Below are 22,943 nucleotides of genomic sequence, written 5' to 3'. Positions count from 1 at the left end.
AGTCCTGCTTCAGAAATCATATTACACCAGCACTGCATATGTTACTGTGAGATACACCCACAAAAACCAAAACCTGTGCTGGCTACCTCGTCCTCCTCCACCGCCGCTTCCACCTACACCACCACATCCACCGCCACCTCAACCTCCTACTCCATATGGACCTCGTCCTCCTAGGTCAAGATTTTTATTTTAATTTTTTTAAATTTTTTTATGTTATTTTAAGTTATTTCCCTATCCACATTTATTTGCAGAGTACTTGCCATGCTCTTACCAACATTTTGCTTCCATTTGCAGCCCTCTAGCCCTTTCCCTTACTTTTTTAGAGACATTTTAGTACTCAAAAGTTCAGGTCCCCATTGACTTCAATGGGGTTCGGGGTCAAGTTCGGGTCAAGTTCGGGTCCCGAACACAGACTTTTTTCTGAAGTTCAGCCGACCCCGTCAAACCCGAACATCCAGGTGTCCGCTCAACTCTAATCAAGAGTATTTATTGTGAAGCCTTCACAGTGAGTACAGTCAGCAGCAGACTCGTTTTGGCAATAAGCCTTGTTCACAGCACACATGTATGTTAAAAAGCATGAACATTTATACATAAAAGACTGTCACATGACTACTGCTCCTCTCCAATCAACAACGTGTTCAATTAAAATCAGGTGAATGGTTACAGATTAATAGAAAATAATAAATCTGCGCTATCAGGGTAACAAGCAGCTACATACAATCCAGTGAAAAAAAGGAAAGCAATACAAACAAAACTCAAAAAAATGCAGCGCTGAAAAATAAATGGTGAATAGACAATGATGTCTATCTGGAACCCACATACGTATAAACAAAAATGTGTAAGTCCATGGATTAATACAATAATCTTTAGGATTAAAAATATTAAATGATGTGATGGGGACACTATAGACGTGTGTCTTAGGCCCCATACTCACGACCAAACATGTCTGCTGAAACTGGCCCGCAGGCCAGTTTCAGCAGACATGTTTGGTCGTGTGTGGGCGCGAGCGGGCCGAATTCCAGCAAACATTTGCCCGCCGGGCCTTTTCCCAGCAGACAAATATTCCTGGACTTGTTTTAAAACAGTCCGCTGGAATTCTGCCCGCTCGGACATGTACGGTCGTCAGTACAGACCTACCGTACATGTCCAGGCGCCCGCCGTCCCTCGCATGCGTCGAATGACTTCGACGCATGCGTGGAAGCATTTTAAAGGCGGGCCGCCCACGTCGCCGCGTCATTGTCGCGGCGACACCGCGTCATCGACGCGGCGACACCGCGGACACGCCCCGCGTATTGTTTACGCGCGGACTTCTGTACGATGGTGTGTACAACCATCGTACAGAAGCCCTCTGGCAGACATGTATGGTGAAAACGGTCCGACGGACCGCTTTCACCATACATGTTTGTCCGTGTGTACCCGGCCTAAGTCTCAATAAATGCGAAAATATAAGTCCATAGAAGTAAGCATAAAAACGGAAGTTGAGATGGTCAGTCAAATGACAGTGACAATACACCCACGGTGATCCTAAGTGAACTAGAATATTGGTGTGACCGCCCGCCACCAGGAAGGGAGGCTTACCGGATGCGGTGGACCCAAGTGAGCTTATGCCCAGAGGGTCAGTAAAGCTTGTAAATAGGATGGATATAAGGGTATACCGGACCACATCAAAACATACGACCAGCAAATAACGTTGAGATTTTCGCTTAGTGGCAGATGGAAGGGATAACCTCAGCTGGGAGATGGCTCATGGAAGTGGAAGAGCATGCCCAGAGTATGTGGAGGAAAATGAAAGGCACATAGCGTAATTCCGTAAAAACAGGAAGGTTAAAAACACTTACAGTTATGTAGACATAAACGAACATCAATGTAGTAAAGTGCATGGCAGCAATGGAGTCCCGACGCGTTTCGCTACAACTAGCACCCCCAGACGATGCTAGTTGTAGCGAAACGCGTCGGGACTCCATTGCTGCCATGCACTTTACTACATTGATGTTCGTTTATGTCTACATAACTGTAAGTGTTTTTAACCGGTATTAAACCTTCCTGTTTTTACGGAATTACGGTATGTGCCTTTCATTTTCCTCCACATACTCTGGGCATGCTCTTCCACTTCCATGAGCCATCTCCCAGCTGAGGTTATCCCTTCCATCTGCCACTAAGCGAAAATCTCAACGTTATTTGCTGGTCGTATGTTTTGATGTGGTCCGGTATACCCTTATATCCATCCTATTTACAAGCTTTACTGACCCTCTGGGCATAAGCTCACTTGGGTCCACCACATCCGGTAAGCCTCCCTTCCTGGTGGCGGGCGTTCACACCAATATTCTAGTTCACTTAGGATCACCGTGGGTGTCTTGTCACTGTCATTTGACTGACCATCTCAACTTCCGTTTTTATGCTTACTTCTATGGACTTATATTTTCGCATTTATTGAGACTTAGACACACGTCTATAGTGTCCCCATCACATCATTTAATATTTTTAATCCTAAAGATTATTGTATTAATCCATGGACTTACACATTTTTGTTTATACGTATGTGGGTTCCAGATAGACATCATTGTCTATTCACCATTTATTTTTCAGCGCTGCATTTTTTTGAGTTTTGAATGGTTACAGATTGTCAACAGATGTGTAGATGACGAATGAGAAACAAATAGTCTAGCTATAATACAACACTTGAGATACAAAACATACAAAGACTATCTTGACATGTGAGACAATACATATTTTAAAAGCTCTATGAGAGAATATTTAATGAAAAAATTTATAGATTAAAAAAGTGTTGTATTATAGCTTGCACAGTACTGATCCTAGTCTCAATCTCTGTGACTCTAGCTTCTCTTTTTCTGTAGGTCTTACCAAATTTAAGAAATGTCTAATGTTGAACTTGTATATCAGAACAATTTGACAGTGAAAAGGAAAAATAGTTTATTTTTGTGAAAAATTGCTGTTTGAAAGAGAATACACATTTCACCAAAAAATACAGAAATATCAGTCCATAGATAATGCAAAAAATAAACTAGTTCTTAAAAAAAATATATATACCGTATTTTCCGGCGTATAAGACGACTTTGTGGATGCAAAAAATGGGGGGTCGTCTTATACGCCGGTGACAGTCTCTGTGCTGCGAGCGTCCATGATTTAAAAGCCACGCCTTCTTCTCAGCATGTCCTGTGATAGGCGGAACACAAATCTTCCCAGCAGCACCTCTGTTCTGTGTTCCTCCTATCACTGATGCCTTCTCATCCTCGGACGAGAGGACGTCCGTGATAGGCGGAACACAGAACTGCCTATCCGCCTATCACAGGGCACGCTGAGAAGAAGGCGCGGCTTTCAAATCATAGACGCTCGCAGCAGACGAAGACTGTCACTGGCCTGGAAGTCAAATCAGCAAAACGTGAGTGATGGCAATGTTGGCACAGTGGGGGAAAGTGATGGCACAGTGGGGGCAAGTGATGGCAAGTGATGGCACAGTGGGGGAAAGTGATGGCACAGTTGGGGCAAGTGATGGCACAGTGTAGGCAAGTGATGGCACAGTGGGGGCAAGTGATGGCACAGTGGGGGCAAGTGATGGCACAGTGGGGGCATGTCATGTAATAGCACAGTGAGGCATGTCATGTAATGGCACAGTGAGATTTGAAAAAAGCCTGTTTCTGTCAGCGGTTCTGGCTACCCCTCAGCTTCCAGAAAGACTAGTAGGAAGGGGGTAGTCTTATATGGCGAGTATATCTCAAAATCAACATTTTTCCTGGAAAATTAGGGGGTTGTCTTATACGCCCAGTTGTCTTATACGCCGGCAAATACGGTATGTCGTAATTTATGAAATGATTGGGCTTTCATCTTTTAGTGCTTGTCAAAATTTAGCTAACTTGTTGGAAAAAAATTATAAAAATGCATTTACTGAAATTCACTCAGTTCCAATAATTACTTATGGTATAAATAGTAAAATGTAATTGTACTTCATTGAGGTGAGAGTCCTGGGAGACCAGTTATGGATATAGTATACACCACACTATTGTTTACCGATCTCCTTTGAAGATCATTCCTCACTACAGCGTCATTTTTACTTTGTTCCAAATTTCTCATTTAGGACTTATTTTCTTTATTGGTCATTTATTCCATAATCTTATACACAGTGTTGTATGGACTTTGATTATTTTTTTATGGACTTTTTCACTGGTGCATCACTAACCAGCAGATTTATACATCCCACATTGATCTTATTTATATTGTGTTATGCATAATAATTTTCACGTTATTGTTTCACTTATATATGCACTCTTAGTTTTGGTATTTATCGTGCTAGTCTAGTGGTTAGCGCTTATCATTTTAATTATTTCATTCATCTTGTTTGTGTATAGTGAACACTTTAGATTGAGCTGCTTTTCACGTTATTTGTCTTTCACTATATTTTTCACGTTCACTCACTCACAGTGGTGCAGCAGTCACATTATATATATAAATAGTAAAATTCTTTAAATCAATTTATATTCTCATTGAAATATTCTTATGGAAAACTGTACGTGCAATCATCTAATTATGATTATATTTCTTTAAGTTTCCAATGAAGAATTTTTTGTAGTGAATTATAAACTTGCTTGGAAAAACATGACCTTTCTCAGCAAGACCATAATTAATTGCAAAAATATCATCTTTGAAATACAGAAAAATGCTTTTGTCTCTACTTTGGTTTTCTCCCAAAGGTTTTGAAGAGTAATAGAGCAAACATGAAAAACACTTGTGTTAGTTTAATATAAAATTTTAATAAGAAATAGATTTTATAATGAGGTATTTCAAATATTACAATATTAACTACTTAAAAACATAGCTTTTTTTCTAAAGTACCAGGTTTTATTCTTCAGCCTATAGAAGTATTGGCTGTGAAGCAATACTGGATTTGGAGTACTGAATCACTTCATTACAGTACTGTACTATAAATGAATGTAGTCTCTCATCACAAGATTATTATTTTTTAACCACTTAAGGACAGCCTCATGTACATATACGTCAGCAGAATGGCACAGGCAGGCACATCAACGTATATATAGGTCCTCTGCTTGACGTGGGTCGGGGGTCCGATCGGGACCCCCCCGGTACATGCGGCGGTCCCCGTGGCTTCAGGAGCGATCCGGGACGACGGCGCGGCTATTCGTTTATAGCCGATCCGTCGCGATCGCTCCCCGGAGCTGAAGAATGGGGAGAGCCGTGTGTAAACACGGCTTCCCCGTGCTTCACTGTGTCGGCGCATCGATCGCGTCATCCCCTTTATAGGGAAGACACTATCGATGACGTCATTCCTACAGCCACACCCCCCTACACTAGTAAACACATACACAGTGATCCCTAAATGTTACAGCGCCCCCTGTGTTTAACTCCCAAACTGCAACTGTCATTTTCACAATAAAGAATGCAATTTAAATGCATTTTTTGCTGTGAAAATGACAATTGTCCCAAAAATGTGTCAAAATTGTCCGAAGTGTCCGCCATAATGTCGCAGTCACGAAAGAAATCGCTGATCGCCGCCATTAGTAGTAAAAAAAAAAAACTATCCCCTATTTTGTAAACACTATAAATTTTGCGCAAACCAACCGATAAACGATTATTGCAATTTTTTTTTACCAAAAATAGGTAGAAGAATACGTATCGGCCTAAACTGAGGAAAAAAAAATGTTATATATGTTTTTGGGGGATATTTATTATAGCAAAAAGTAAAAAATATTGCATTTTTTTCAAAATTGTCGCTCTATTTTTGTTTATAGCGCAAAAAATAAAAACCGCAGAGGTGATCAAATACCACCAAAAGAAAGCTCTATTTGTGGGGAAAAAAATACGCCAATTTTGTTTGGGAGCCACGTCGCACGACCGCGCAATTGTCTGTAAAAACCCCTTGGGTCTTTAGGCAGCATTTTGGTCCGGGGCTGAAGTGGTTAATAAGGAACCACATTTTTTTAACATTTATTCTAATGCCCTGTACACACGATAGGTTAGTGTGATGAAAACGGTCTGATGGATTTTTCCATCAGTTATCCGATGAAGCTGACTGATGATCAGTTGTGGCTACACACCATCAGTTAAAAAAACGATTGTGTCAGAACGCCATGACGTAAAACACAACGACGTGCTGAAAAATTTAAGTTCAATGCTTCCAAGCATGCATCGACTTGATTCTGAGCATGCATGGATTTTCAACAAGATTGAATTTTTTTAACCGATGGATAAATAACCAATGGGGCCTACACACGATCGGTTTGGTCTGATGAAAATGTTCCATCATACCGTCCTCATCGGTTTGACCAATCGTGTGTACGCGGCATAAGACGAAGGGACATTTAATAGGGTCCTATAAATCTATGATGCTGGACTACATGTACTTTGGATTCCTTTATGTTTTGACTAAAAATTATAAAGTAGAATTTCTGGCTTATAAGATTATGCTTTGGATAAAGAAAAGCAAACTTGTACATTCATAAAACGAAAGGTGGCTCATTCAGGATGACCAATAAATTGGACCTGGAAATGATCTTCATTTTATTTCTTTTGACTTTAAGACTTCTGTTGTTTTTCCTATCTTTCTAGTCCTCTGAGTGTACCTTGCTAACCTGTCATTGCCATGCCCTAACTTTGTCTTCTGTGTGTGTGTCTGGCTGACCCCAAGATCATCATTCCTGGCTACATCCAATCTGTTTTTTTTTACAAATAGCTGATTGCTTTTAGTGGGCTGGTCAGCTGGCCACCGCGCCCTTAACAACCGATGACTCATCAGCTGGTGGCGGGCTTCCCTGCTCACAGCTGATAGAAAGAAGCAAACAATTAAAAAGTATGACCTTTTTCTTTTAAAAAAACAGTGTGGGGACCCCCCAAAATCCAAACCAGACCCTTATCCGGGCATGCAGCCCGGCAGGTCAGGAAAGGGGGGGAAGTGAGCACACCCCTCCTAAACCATACCAGGCCACATGCTCTCAATATGGGGGATGGGTGCTTTGGGGCAGGGGGGCTTGCCTCTTCCACCCCAAAGTACCTTGTCTCAATGTTGATGGTGTCAAGGGCCTCATCCCCACAACCATGCCCGGTGGTTTTGGGGGTCTGCAAAAAGGAGACTAATTGGAATCTGGAAGTCCCCTTTAACAAGGGGGCTCACATATCCTTGCTCTCCCTATGTGAATGAGTATCGGGTACATTGTACCTATTTACCAAAAAGTGTCACAAGGTAATAAAAACGCACAGTTTTTGATAAATCTTTTATTAAAAAATCCAAAAATAGTGTCCCCCCGATGTAAATCCGCTGTCATTCACGCCGCCCGCCACCCAATGGACCTGAAAAAATAAAAAGATGCTCCCACCGATGTTGAAGGCCTGGCTACGTTACCTGGTCGCCTCATCCCCTTGTGACATCACGGACTGGTGCATGCTGGGTCAGCTGCCCCAAAGCACCCACCCCCCCATGTTGAGGATGTGTGGTTCAGGAGGGAGAGATCACTCATCCACCCTTTTTCCTGACCTGCTGGGCTGCATGCCCGGATAAGGGTCTGGTATGGACTGGGGGGGCATGTTGTTTTTTCATGCTTTTTAATTGTCATCTCTTTTTTTTTACAATCAGCTGTGAGCAGGGAAGCCCCCTGTCAACTGATGTACCTTCGGCTGCCGTTATGGTTGCAGCAGCCGGCTTCCCAGCTCGCTCCTTAGCAATTAACTAATGCAGTAATTACCGCTAAGTCAAACAAATACCGCATGAGGTATTTAACTACAAAATCTATCTACCTATCTATCCATACTACTGTGCAAAAGTTTTAGGCAGCTGTCAATTAAAGAAGAATCGAAAACAAATTCAAATCAATATTTGGTGTGACCACCTTTCTTTGCCTTCAAAACAGCATCAATAGGGTTGAGCGAACCCGAACTGTAAAGTTCGGGTGCGGTACGGACTTTGGCTTTTTCCCGAACCCGGACCCGAACCCGAATAATTGGAAAAAGTTCGGGTCCGGGATCGGAGTTCGGGAAAAAAAAATGTGCGGAGGTCCCCGCTAATTCAATAACCAGACCCTTTAGGTCTGGTATGGATATTAAGGGGAACCCCGTCGTCAATTTAAATAAAAAAATGACGTGCGGTTCCCCCTAAATATCCATAACCAGACCCGTTATCTGAGCACGTTGACCTGGCCGGCCACAGAAAAGAGGGGGGACAGAGTGCGGCCCCCCCTCTCCTGAACCGCACCAGGCCACATGCCCTGGCTGTGGCCAGGTCACCAGGCCAGGTCACCAGGCCACCCCCCAAAGCACCTTGTCCCCATGTTGATGGGGACAAGGGTCTCATCCCCACAACCCTTGCCCGGTGGTTGTGGGGGTATGCGGGCGGGAGGCTTATCAGAATCTGGAAGACCCCTTTAACAAAGGGGACCCCCAGATCCTCACCCCCCCTGTGTGAAATGGTAATGGGGTACACTGTACCCCTACCATTTCACGAAGGAAGTGAAAATAGTTGTCTGAAAAAAAACCACACACACACCGTTGAACAAAATACTTTAATTAAACCAAATAAAAATAGACGATCCATGCTGCTCCCTGATCCATCGTTGTCTTGTATCCCGCGGCGGATGAGTTCTCCAACGACGGGTGTACGGGTGTTCTCGCCCACGATTGGTCCAGCGATGAGCAGATCCGTCCATTCAGAGCACTGCTCCTCGAATGACTCTCCGGAGCTTGGCGTTTCTTTTATAGGGGAGGCGGGCCACGCGTCACCTGACCCCGTCCCCCTCTGACGCACACTGTGCTACGTCACTGGGAAAGCCCTATTCCTTACTAAGGAATAGGGCTGTCCCAGTGATGTAGCACAGTGTGCGTCAGAGTGGGACGGGGTCACGTGACGCGTGGCCCGCCTCCCCTATAAAAGAAACGTCAAGCTCCGGCGCGTCATTCGCGGAGCAGTGCTCTGAATGATACAGACTTGACGTTTACAACAAATTATATGGAGTCTTTTTTATATGTATGAAATCTTAATTGCTGTTTTTCCTTCTACATTCCAGCCTCTGTGAACACCCGCTCTGGCATTTCTCCGCCCTCCCGGGGGTAAGTATCCCTCGCCTTTCCCTACTTCCCGGCACACTGAAGAGACTCTAGAACACTCCACTTCTTCCCTATAAACTCCGAGCGGCGCATTCTTCTTTTGCGCCGCTAGATGGAGCCTGATGTGCCAGTGGCGTCCCGTTATCATCACTTGGTGCTACGAGCGTCGCACGCACCTGCGATCACGCAGTTTCCCCAGTGACGACGGCAGCTGTCGGGGCTACTCACCCTCCGGGACGCAGAGGGAGTCACGCCTGAGCTGCCTTGATTGACAGCCCAGAATTTCCAAGGGAGGAGATGAAGAGTGATGAGTCAGCTGATTCTCATCAGCCTAACCACAGAGCACTATAAAACACTACAGCCTCCAGTTGATCCAGGAGAGATCCCTGGATGGCTGTTTAAACACTGAGGCCCAGATTCACAAAGACTTACGACGGCGTATCTCCAGATATGCCGTTGTAAGTCCGAATGGCCGCCGTCGTATCTATGCGCCTGATTCAAAGAATCAGTTACGCATAGATTTGGCCAAGATATGAGCAGCGTAAGTCTCATACGCCGTTGTATCTTGGGTTGCAATAATTACGCTGGCTGCTAGGTGGCGCTTCCTTGATTTCCGCGTTGAATATGTAAATGAGCAAGATACGCCGATTCATGAACGTACGTACGCCCGTCGCAATTAGTTACGCCGTTTACGTAAGACATACGCCGGCGTAAAGAAAAAGCATGTCTCTAGGTGGCGCAGCCCATGCAAAGTATGGACGTCGGAACAAGTGTATCTGTTTAAGTTGTTTGCGTAAGTCGTACGCGAATAGGGCTGTGCGTAAGTTACGTTCACGTCACAGGCATTGAGCCGACGTATCTTTGGATGTAAATACAACGTGATACTGGGCATGCACAAGCAGGCGCCGTTCGTTCGGCCATGCATCTACATGGGTTCAAGCCTCATTTAAATACAACACACCCCCTACCAGCCTACTTTGAATTACACGTGCTTACGCCGGCCCATTTACGCTACGTCGCCGTAACTAAGGACGCAAGTGCTTTGTGAATACAGCACTTGCCTCTCTAAGTTGCGGCGGCGTAGCGTAAATACGATACACTACGCCCGTGCAACGTAGACCGGCCGTATGTGAATCTAGGCCTGAAACTCCTGCAAACATCTCCCCATGGTAAGCATTACTAACGGACCAACATGCAGGTCCTATTTATCTGTCTTTTAATTTTATTCAATTCAATTTTGTACTAGAATTAAATAGAGCTCCTATTTTAAAGTTTCACAGACACAGAAGTTGGTGAACATTTTTTATCGTTCCAATATAACACACATTGCCCATTGCAGGATGTTTTGACAGTCTGAATGATTTAAAGTAATAAACTTTTTGTATCATTTAATCAGCACTTCTCTCAACTGCACTTTCATCCACATAAATATAGTCCTGAGCATGCTTTTTCTACAGCTCCATGCTCTAATTGGTGTATTTTTGATTCATTTTATTTATTTCGCCACATGATTTTATAATATTAAATTAATTAAATAATCAACTTTCAAATAATTAATTTAATTTTGCATCACCGTTTACTCAAATTCATAATTTTTTTAAGCACATTCACTCATGCAAACACACATTTCAATAAAATGAAATAAAAAAAAAAAATAAGATTTTTTCCTATCACCTTTATTCACTTTATTCCCTGAATTTATTTATATTACTTGTCATCCATAATTATTATTTTTTATTCATTTAATTATTTACATATATAGGAACAATTGTTGTTTTGCTATATATATATATATATATATATATATATATATATATATATATATATATATATATATATATATATATATATATATATATATATATATATACTTTGGTTTCAAGGCAATGGAATTGATAATACTAACTCAGATATTGAATTGATACCATTCATATTAATTAGTTCTATTAAATTTTATCTAAATAATCATGAAATAATAAATTATTGCTACTTGGCCACATGTTTGTACACATGTATCATCTATAAGATCACAAAATAAATAATATTAACCAGAGACTGCATTGTTATTGATATACATATATCACTAAGCCATGAATGGTCTGCTTTTAGCATTCCTTTGAGTTATAGTAAAATAATTTTAACATTTTGGAATCTAGAAAACTGTGGGTGCCCTATGGTCTTCCCCCCATCCATTTCCCAGTCTAATAGAATGGTGACTTCTTGCAAGTGGCGTGAAGGCGAGGGCTTGCCCGTGGAGGGCAGGAGAACAGCGTGTGGACATCCTGGGATCATCGAGGCTTGGTGAGCTTTTAGAGAAACAGCAATTCTTTTGGCCATAGAACACAGCTTTCTCATCGAAAAGTGGTAGAATTATGCTGCTCTATTGTAATAGAAGATATTGACCATAAAAAATAATGATGTATCCATAAACAAAATAATCTGTAAATCTTTTCTTTCTCACATAGAAAAAATTCCCTTGAAGAATACCAATAATTTAAAAGGTCGAAACGTGTAGAGATATCATGTGAAACTATATACAAGCACAAAGAGTTTATACAACATGAGTTATGTGTATTGTTTCTATTTTTGATGAGTTATGTCGCTTATGTTCAGGCCAAAACTGCTTTTTACAACTATCATGTATTTATGGAAAAATATTTTGATACCATGAAACAAACAAATAAATATACATTTTTACGTAAATGTATTGCTTCTCTTTTCAAACACAATTTTCGCTGCTATAAAAAAAACCTTGAGGGATCTTCCATTTAATACAATGAATAACTATCTACCTGTATTTATCAGCATTGAGGACACTTGATCCTGACCAAATCTCCAACTCTATTTGCTTCGCTGTTGCCTACAGATGCTCATTATTGTAATGCTTTCCAGTCCTTTGGCAAACACGCCTCCTTTTGTTACAACTAAATATTTCAAATTTTTAGTCATCAGTCCAGTGCACCTGCTGCCATTTTTAATGTGCCCTAGTTCCTATGTTATAATGCATAGTTCAGTCTCTTATGCCGCGTACACACGGTCGTTTTATGTGATGAAAAAAAATGACGTTTTTAAAAACGTCACTTTAATTGACCGTGTGTGGGGGAAAACGTCGTTTTATGTCTTCTAAAAAACGACCAAAAAAAATTGAAGCATGCTTCAATTTTATGTGTCGTTTTTCAAAACGTCAACTTTTACTTCACAGAAATTGACCGTGTGTAGCAAAAACGTCGTTTAAAACAACGTTTTTTCATCCGCGCATGCCCAGAAGCTACTTATGAAGCGAGCTTCAATGGAAAAATGTGGTGGAACGTAACCTCGCTTTGCTAGAACATTGTGAGAAAAACGATGGTGTGTAGGCAACTTCGTCTTTGAAAATTGAAGTTTCAAAAACGTCGTTTTTTACTTCACAGAAAATGTCGTTTTTTTTATCACATAAAGTGATGGTGTGTATGCGGCATTAGCCTTGTTTTTACAAAGGAGGTATGGATTTTTGGACGTAACTTTTCCATGAAGACCACTTCTGGCCAGACTACTTCAGATAGTAGATTGGGTATACTTGCGTCCCACTGGTTTCTGCCAGTTCTGTGCTGATAGCACTGATAGACATTTTCCAATGCTGAAGCCAATTAAGCATGATGGGCCAGATCCACATAGAATTGGATAGGCGCAGCTTATCAGAGATACGCTATGCCGCCGTATCTTACCTGGCTTTAAGTCAAATCCAGGAAGATTTCACCCCGTAAGTTACAGCCGCATAGTGTATTTCTGCCGGCGGAATTCAAATTGGCGATTAGGGGGCGTGATTCATTTAAATGAAGCGCGTCCCCACGCCGATTGAACTGCGCATGCTCCGTTTCAAAATTTCCCGCCGTGCTTTGCGCGAAATGACGTTGCAACAACGTAATTTTTTTAACTTAGACCTGAGTTACGTCCATCCCTATTCACGGACGACTTACGCAAAAAAAAATATATAAGTGTTATCATGAATTGTAAGATGGTTACTTGTACATATAAAGGACTATTAAAGTCAGTGCCAGTGATATCTTATACTTTATTTCATTTTTTTTGTCATACAGCTGAATCACACATTATGTGTTACATTGTATGTAAGATTTCAAAACCAATATTAAATGAGAGTTATAATACTAAATTATTTAAAAGTAGAGTGCTATGTTTTTTTTTTGAAAACCTCAAGCACAAGCATGTGTCTATTTTTAATGAGCCTTTGATTTTTTTTAGCTAAAAATTCAAAATAAATTAACTACTTGCTGTCCGTCCCATAGCAGTTTTATTGCTACAGGTCGGAAGCTGCACACCAGATCATTTATATATTTGATCAGGCTCTACTAGGTAGCAGGCGCAAATGCGCACCACCAGCAGCTTGTTCCCACTGTGATTTTACACAGTGGGAGCCAATTAGCGGGCAGATTACCATTCTATTAGTAGGGAAGGCACGGATCCCCTAGTAAAATCACCTCTCACAATGTACAAAAACACAGGCTAGGCACACAGTTAACCCTTTAACAAGTGGCAACACTAGGGTTGGTGTCACCCGGTGTGGAAAAAATTGGGGTCACCCCCCTCCACGAACTATAGTCCCCCCTCATTCCAGACCTCACTCCACTAATTGCAGACCCCCCTCCCGCAGTATAGACCCCCCCACTAAGTACAGACCCCCTCCCTCAGTACAGACCACCCTCTGTCAGTATAGACCCCCTCCCTCAGTGCAGACCCCACTCACTAAATACTGACCCCCTCCCTCAGTACAGACCCCCCTCATTAGTACAGACACCCCCATCAGTGTAGAATTCCCCCTCTTAGTGCAGACCCCATCAGTATAAAATCCCCCCTTAGTGCAGCCCTAACAGTATAGAATACCCCTTAGTGCAGACCCCTGCAGTATAGACATCCCCCTGAGTGCAGACCCCCTATCAGTATAGAATCCCCCCTTAGTACAGACCCCCGCAGTATACATTCCCCCCTTATTACAGACCCCCGCAGTATACACACACCCACAGTATATACCCCCCATAGTATAGACCACAGAAGTATAGACACCCCGCTTAGTGCAGACCCCTCCATCAGCATAGGCACCCCTCCCCCTGCACATGTCCATCTACTTATAATAGAGTGTACAGTACAGACCTCAGAACAACGCGGCCACAGACGTATACACACAGCGCTGTGTGTGTCTCGGGCTCCTCCTCCTCCTCATTGGATGTAAACAGAGAGGAGGAGGTGCCGGTGGCTTCAGTCAGCTCCACTGGGGACACAGAGCGAGGCGCAGATCATCAGGGCAGCGGGCGGTGTTAGCGGTGCCGCTATCAACAGGTGTCACCCGGGTGTGGATCGCACCCCCCGCCCCCACCTAGCAACGCCATTGCCTTTGACCGCACCTGATGTTAACCCCTTCCCAGTCAATAGCATTAGTACAGTGACAGTGCATATTTTTAGTACTGATCACTGTATTGGTGTCACTGGTTCTCAAAAAAGTGTCAAAAGTGTCAATGTCTGATTTACTAGCAAAAAAATTTAAATAAATATATCCCATAGTTTGTAGACACTATCATTTTTGTGCCAATCAATCAATATATGCTTATTGGGATTTTTTTAGCCAAAAATATGTAGCAGAATACATATTAGCCTAAATTCATGTAGACATTAGATTTTTTTTTATTGGATATGTTTTATAGCAGAATGTAATTTTTTTTTTTTTTTTTTAATTGTCTGGCTTTTTTGTTATAGCGCAAAAAATACAAAACACAGAGTTGATCAAATACCCCCAAAAAAAATCTATTTGTGGGGAAAAAAGGACATACATTTTATTTGGGTACAGCATCGCACAACCGCACAATTGTTAGTTAAAATAACGCAGTGCCGTATCACAAAAAATGGCCTGGTCATGAAGGGGGGTAAATCTTCCGGTGCTGAAGTTGTTAAAATGGGAAAATTTTAAATATTCTTCAATAAAGGAGCTTTGCTATAATAACATAATGTACTATGTAATATGAAGAATGTAACAGATTGCGTGTCTCAGGCGGACGATCTCACTACTTTGTAAAATATTTATTTAACAACAAGCAGCATACAGCATGTATGCATCAATATATGTACTGTATGTACAGGTATGTATGTAGAAATGTACATATACATGTAATATAGCTTTGCTAGAACACAAACAATTATTTTAAGCATTTAACTTGATGGGAGCTATCCTTAAAACTGTAATGCCGCGTACACACGACCGTTTTTCATGACGAGAAAACTGCAATTTTTTAGATTGGTCATGTGTATGCTTCATAGCAGTTTTGTCTACGAGAAAACTGCCCACAAAAAAATTAGAACCTGCTCTATTTTTTCTCGCCATTTTTCCCGTCGTTCTTTTTCTCGTCACGAAAATCGATCGTGTGTATGCTTTTCCAACGAGGGAAAGAAACGCGCATGCTCAGAAATTAACAAAAGCGTCCCAAAGGGTGGCGCCATTCGAATGGAACTTCCCCTTTATAGCGACGTCGTACGTGTTGTACGTCACCGTGCTTTGCTCAAGCATTTTTTTTTCATGAACGTGTGTATGCAATGCAGGCTTGAGAGGAATCACGGTGATTTACGTAGAGAAAAACTTTGTTTTTTTGCATGACAGGAAAAATGGTCGTGTGTATGCGGCATAAGAGTAAAAACATCTTTCACCAAGTTTGGAATTTTTGGATATGCAGGAGTTTAATAATTAAATAAATAGCTAACTTCTGCCAATTCTGTTAGTGTTTATATTAATACTACACAGAATACTGATTTTACCCATCACCCATATTGAATAATTCTTATCAGTGCTCGGACAAAGAGCAGATCCCCCATCCCCAGCTCGCATCTCCAAACAGCTCTCTGCTCTAGAATCGAATGCCACATACACACGACCGTTTTTCATGACGTGAAAAATTCAATTTTTTAAAATCGGTCATTAACCTCTTGCCGACCGCCCACCATAGCGGCAGGTCAGCTAAGCTGCGCAAAATCCTGTAATATAACATGATTTTGCATTGCAGCCACTATGGGCGTGCACGTGCCACCTGCTCGCCCCTGGTGCCGATGTGAGTGCCCAGCAGGGGCGATCACCGCCGGGCACTCGCGATCGCTCGTTACAGAGCAAGAACCGGGAGCTGTGTGTGCAAACACACAGCTCTCGGTCCTTTCAGGGGGAGAAATGACTGATGTTTCATACAATGTATGAACAGCGATCTTTAATTTCCCCTAGTCAGTCCCACCCCTCCTTCAGTTAGAACACAGAGAGGGAACATAATTAACCCCATTCCTCGACCCCTAGTGTTAACCCCTTCCCTGCCAGTGACATTTTTACAGTAATCAATGCATTTTTATAGCACTGATCGCTATAAAAATGCCAATGGTTCCAAAAATGTGTCAAAAGTGTCCAAAGTGTCTGCTATAATGTCGCAGTACCGATAAAAATCGCAGATCGCCGCCATTACTAGTAAAAAAAAATATTAATAAAAATGCCATAAATCTATCCCCTATTTTGTAGACGCTATAAATTTTGCGCAAAACAATCAAATGCTTATTGCCATTTTTTTTTAATGAAAAATATGTAGAAGAATATGTATTGTCCTAAACTGAGGAAAAAAATGTTTTTTTATAGATTTTTGGGGGATATTTATTACAGAAAAAAGTAAAAAATATAATTTTTTGTGCTAAAGTGAAGCTCTAGTATTTGTATTATAGCGCAAAAAAGAAAAACTGCAGAGGTGATAAAATACCACCAAAAGAAAGCTCTATTTGTGGGAAAAAAAAGGATGCCAATTTTGTATGGGAGCCACGTCGCATGACCATGCAATTGTCAGTTAAAGCAATGCAGTGCCGAATCGCAAAAAATGGCCCAGGTCACTGACCAGCACAATGGTCCGGGGCTGAAGTGGTTAAAAACGATCGTGTGTAGGCTTCAGAGCATTTTTCTCGACGTGAAAAATGGGCATTAAAAATTTAGAACATGCTCTAATTTTTCGCGTCGTTTTTCACGTTGTCGTTTTTCACATCATGAAAAATGGTCGTGTGTAGGCTTTAACGACGTGAAAAAAACATGCATGCTCAGAAGCAAGTTATGAGATGGAAGCACTGGTAAAACTAGCATTTGTAATGGAGATAGCAGATTCGTCATGCTGTAACAGACTGAAAAGCACGAAGACTGAAAAGCGTGAATCGTCTCTCACCAAACTTTTACTAACACATAGTCAGCAAAAGCAGCCCAAAGGGGGGCGCCATCTGAATGGAACTTCACCTTTATAGTGCCGTCATACATGTTGTACGTCACAGCGCTTTGCTTGAGCTTTTTTTTTCACGATCGTGTGTATGCTTGACAAGAATCATGTCGGAAAAAAACTTTGCTTTTTAGGAAATTGTTAAGACATTAAAAATGGTCTTGTGTACGCTACTTTAGATGTAACTACCAGATTACTCAACAATGACAGAATTTGTTTAAAAAGAAGGAGTAATTTCAATATTACTTGTGACTGATCTAAATAATTTTGATGTATGTGATATGAACAATCAAACACCAATACAGAGCACTACAGATAGAACTTGAACGTTTAATAGTTTTAAATGCAGAATCATATCAAGGGAATTGCAGTGCTTAAGTGTACATTGAAAAGTGAGTTGTATTAAGTACACATCCCAATGGAAAACTCTGAGTTTTGCCCACTGAACCAAGAAATGAAAGTCATATGGAAGAAATCCAGATATACAACAATGCCAGAGTTTGTATCACATTGTATTTCAAAGCTTTAAAATGACTATATCTACACATGGGTATTCCTGATAGAATAAATTAAAAATTTATGGGCTAAGAAAAGAAACACAATTTTAGTTAACTAGCATTTTTGACTGCTCTAAGGCTTTTAATGGGAGCAATGGGAATTTGTTCTTGGTGAAGTAAATCAGTAAAATGCTAATTTGTCTTTGAATGGGGTGTTTTTAGGCCATTAATTTCTGCCATCATTAACAGATATAAAATAAAAGTCAATGAGTAACGTTAAAGGAAATAGAATTAAAAACGTAAGAGTATGAAACATCATTTTGCATAGAATTTTACAGGATTCAGATTGCCAGTATATTTTTTATAACAGAAGGTTCCATGATATTCCACAATATTCATTTTTGTATATATTTTTTATTACCTGAAAAAGTATTCATACTTGCAGTTAGAAATAGGTTCCCAACAGATGTTCAGACATTTGCAATTAGCAGCAGGAAGGATTATGAAATGTGCTTGTTGTTACAGTGAATCCCACAATAGACTATACAATAAATCTACTTTACAAACAACCGTCAAAATTATTTTGCCAATATTTCAGGTACAAACCAATATTGTTTGCTGATCTATAGTAAACATATATTGCTGAATTATGTATTTTATTTTGGTAAGCACATTCTACCTGGTCCATCCATATTAATCCATGCGTTCTGGTTCCAAATGGTGGACTTTATAAAACAAAGTTTCAGGTCTGACCATGGGGCTAGATCAACCTCTCCTTCTACTGAGAATCCACTTGGTTCCCAATGCTACTAGAGACCAGAAACATCTGATCTTCTACCTAGCGTATTATGTTAGAAAACCAAAATCTCTTGAGTGAAAATGTTCTGGTCTTCCAACAATTAATACATCTTAACTAAGTAAGCAATATACCTTGAGCTATGAAAGCTTTAAGTGGTATTAAACCAAAAAGCAAACATTGATTATATTGCAGCTTTCCAATTGTTAGATGTGATGTCTGCATTAGTTTACTTTTTTAGGCTTTCTTTCTTTTATTTCACCTGGTGATCCTGCCAGTAAGTCTGTTGTTTTTCAACAGAACAAGCTGTCCTACAGATGTGCCAGTTATTGGCTTGCGAAAAATCATTTACCACTAACAGGGGTTACAATGATCAGATTTTAATTTATTTAAGTAAAAAAGACACAAAGAAAATATTGCTCTTACTGCTTTTAATAAGAATTAGTTGGAGTTTGGCTCAAAGGCGGATCCAGAGTCTAGTCTGGGGCACTGCCAGAAAATAAGGTGTTGCTTACAGAACTGTATTTAACGTATCGTACAGTCCTAACCTTGTTTAAAACAGTGGCACGTTTATCATTCCATTAGGTTCGATTATTACATTACAAACAGACAGGATAGGTTTAACCACATATAACTTTATTATTACAAAGATAATAAGCAGTTTGTACACTTATAACAGAATATTCCCAGACAAAATATTCACAAACAATATAAAATTATGTGTAAAAAAACAAACAACAGAACCCAAACATTATCACTCTCCATTGTCTCCAAAGACACACAACAACAGAAACATTTTATTTGTAAGTTTCATAACATGAAAAATTCACAGAATCAGCTCAAGTCTTCGTTTTCCTTGTTTGGCAAACAGCTCAATAACTCGTCAGTATTCACAGGAATATCTCTATGAATGTAAAGTAAACACAAGCCATTTAACCGGTCCTCCACCATGTGTGATCAAAGCCATGTTTTAACACGATGGAGGGTTGAGAAAGATCTCTCTGCTGTGGCCACACTTACAGGGAGAGTTGCCAAGATCAGAAGTAAACTTCTGATGGTTGGGAAAAGGTCCTGGTCACACAAGTCCAACACTTCAAGAACTGTTTTTGGAATTTCCTTCTGTTGTGATAACTCTTGTTTCCACTTTGTAAGCCAGATACTTAGTTCTCCCTGCAGCAATGTCTCCATTATCTTCTGATTACCATCAGCTAGAAGAGGGTGGAAACGCTTTGATAATGATTGCACAACCATGATTTCCATTTTTTTTCAAAAAGTACTGCTGGCATCAAGATTTGAATCTGGAAACACTGCATCGCATTTTCTGGAAAACTAGTTTTTAAATCATTAATAATGTTGTCCAGCAAGGGAATATACAATGATTTCCAGTAGTATTCTTCAGTTGATTCTACATTGTAATTGAATCTGTGCACTTGCCTGCCCACAAGACGTGGCAATTTTAGTTCTACTCCAAGTTCTGATGCCAATTCTGTAGCCTCCATATGCAAGGTGGAAAAAGTGCCATCAGCGTTACATCACATATTCTCCATGGTTGCCATGGTATCAGTCAAACAGTCAGATGCGCTTGTTAAATCAATTGTTGGGGATTGAAGGAAGCGACATAGAGGAAGGGTTACTTTCAGAACACTTATCAGTGAAACCAAGGAAAAAATGAATTCTGCACTGCACAGAGAATGGATGAGAGTAGATGCTGTTGAGCTACTGTAGTGCTTGAGCATTTCCATTGAGATAAGGCTGGTAAGCTGAGAATAAAAAACACACAAACTCCTGCGCACAAGTGGGATCCTTGATGATAGATCAAATGTCTACATATAGTTCTCTTTGGATGTCAAGAAAGAACCATAGTATCAGAGGCCTTGCTGCCCTTCATGGATGGGGGAATCCTGATAGAAGACAAAAAAGGGAGAAAGAAAGGCGCACCAGCCTCGTGTACTACCGTTTGGCAAATTTTAATGAAAAATAAGAATGATGAAAACTACTCACAAACAAAGGATGATAAAAGGCTTGTCAAACGAAAAAAGACTGCTGGGCTCTGAGGAAGAGGTCTCTGACACCTCGAAACGCGTCAGCCAAGCAGCAACGCACCTCGCCACCCCCCCTACATTCTGGAGTGTGGTTTGAGGGGTATTTCAATTTTCGTTTGACAAGCCTTTTATCATCCTTTGTTTGTGAGTAGTTTTCATCATTCTTATTTTTCATTAAAATTTGCCAAACGGTAGTACACGAGGCTGGTGCGCCTTTCTTTCTCCCTTTTTTGTCTGGTAAGCTGAGAGCCTAATGCCACGTACACACAATCATTTTTCAGCATGAAAAAAACGTTGTTTTTCAAAAACGTCATTTAAAATGATCACATCATTTTTCAGGTTCTGAAAAAAAAAAAAAAATTCGAACATGCTGCATTTTTTAACGTTGTTTTAAACAATGTCGTTTTTCGGGTTGTAAAAAATGATCGTGTGTGGGCTAAAACGACGCATGCTCAGAAGCAAGTTATGAGACAGGAGCGCTCGTTCTGGTAAAACTACCATGGGCTAGCACAAAGGTACCTTAAATAACAACACAACACACAAGTATGATCCAACATATTTATTAAATGGAAAAATATATGGCCACGGTGTTACCCATAGGGGGGAGGGGTTAAATTAATTGAATTAAATAAATAATTAATAATACATATTTCAAAGGGAATAACCTGCTGTCCATCCAGCCAAAGCTGGACGACTAATCCCCCATTTCGGATAACAACGTGACTTGAGAATAGGGAGGGAGGGTGGGCGACGCTGGCTGACAGGACGGGCTGAGGAGACCGCCGCGCTGGAGCCCTTTTATAACCTCCTACAGCGCGGGTTTCTCCCGCCCGATTCGACCAATCGGCGGATCCGCTTCTTCCGCCAATCACACGCTGTTGCTGCCCAGCATCTGCACGGCACCTGAAACGAAAGGACACAGCAGGAGAGACTGCACAGCGGTGCTTCTCGTCCTTTGGTCCAGCCCATGTTGGTCCAGCATATTGCTGGGACCTTTCATGGGCTAGCACAAAGGTACCTTAAATAACAACACAACACACAAGTATGATCCAACATATTTATTAAATGGAAAAATATATGGCCACGGTGTTACCCATAGGGGGGAGGGGTTAAATTAATTTAATTAAATAAATAATTAATAATACATATTTCAAAGGGAATAACCTGCTGTCCATCCAGCCAAAGCTGGACGACTAATCCCCACCGGCCGGCGCCGGCAGAGCAACTGCCGGCTGAGGCCCCCCCACCACCGTGGCTGCTTCTATCAGGTTTTGAAAACCCATATTGAAAATGTCGATGCCAATGGGTGACAAATGGACTCTATCCCTGCGAAAAAGGCCTGGGATAAAACCTTCTAATTCCGAGTGGCGGAACGACACTCCGCCAGAAGAAATTAGGAAACTGTGGATGGTCCTATTTAGTCTCCTCCGAATTCTGTCCAAATAAAACAGGCTACTCTGAGGGGACCACAGAATTCTTGGAATCATTTCAGAAAAGGCCAACACAGAACCTGGAAACATGAGACATATCGTATGCAAATCCCTTTTTATTTCACATAATAGATCCCAAGTGCTCAATTTACCTAAATCGTTTCCCCCCGCATGTAGCACCAGAATCTGAGGTGAGGGCCATATGGCCGACAAATACACCAAATGTTCCTTCATATTACGCCATCTCAAACCCCTAACACCTGACCATAGTAAAGTAAAAAATGAGGAGTCTAGACCTAGGTTAGTGGAGTAGGGCCTCGATTCGGCATGCTTGGCGGCCCAGAAAACATAAGAGTGGCCCACTATCCATACCACCTTCTTGACTTGCTCTGAAAGAAAAATTATAAAATTAATAGTTCCGGACGAACATATAACTTGTACCTAGAACTATTCCAGCGCCCAACATACTTCAACCTGTCCTCTGAAAAGCCCATGGCGTTAGCTATCGTGGCTGCCCCTATCCTAAAGGAATGTGACGAAAAACGAAATGCTGACAAATTCAAAAGTCTCAAACAAGCAGAAAAAACGGCTGAAAATTGATACCTGGTAAGAGGGGATAAATCATTGTGAACAAAAAACGAGCCAGAATGAGTCGGCCTTACCGCCAAATACCTTTTGACTTGAATGACCGGGCATAAGGAAACGTTAGGAGAACTAGAAAGGGAAAACCAACAACCTTTACCTACTGGCATAGATTTGGACCTGCAAAGAAAAATAAGAAGACAGCCATCCTGCACACGAATATGATTGAACCTAAGAAAAGATGAGGAAGACTTGTTAGCTGCTGTGAA

This window comes from Rana temporaria, chromosome 4 (assembly GCF_905171775.1).
Source record: "Rana temporaria chromosome 4, aRanTem1.1, whole genome shotgun sequence".
Classification (NCBI taxonomy): Eukaryota; Metazoa; Chordata; class Amphibia; order Anura; family Ranidae; genus Rana; species Rana temporaria.
This window is presented reverse-complemented; position numbering follows the sequence as displayed.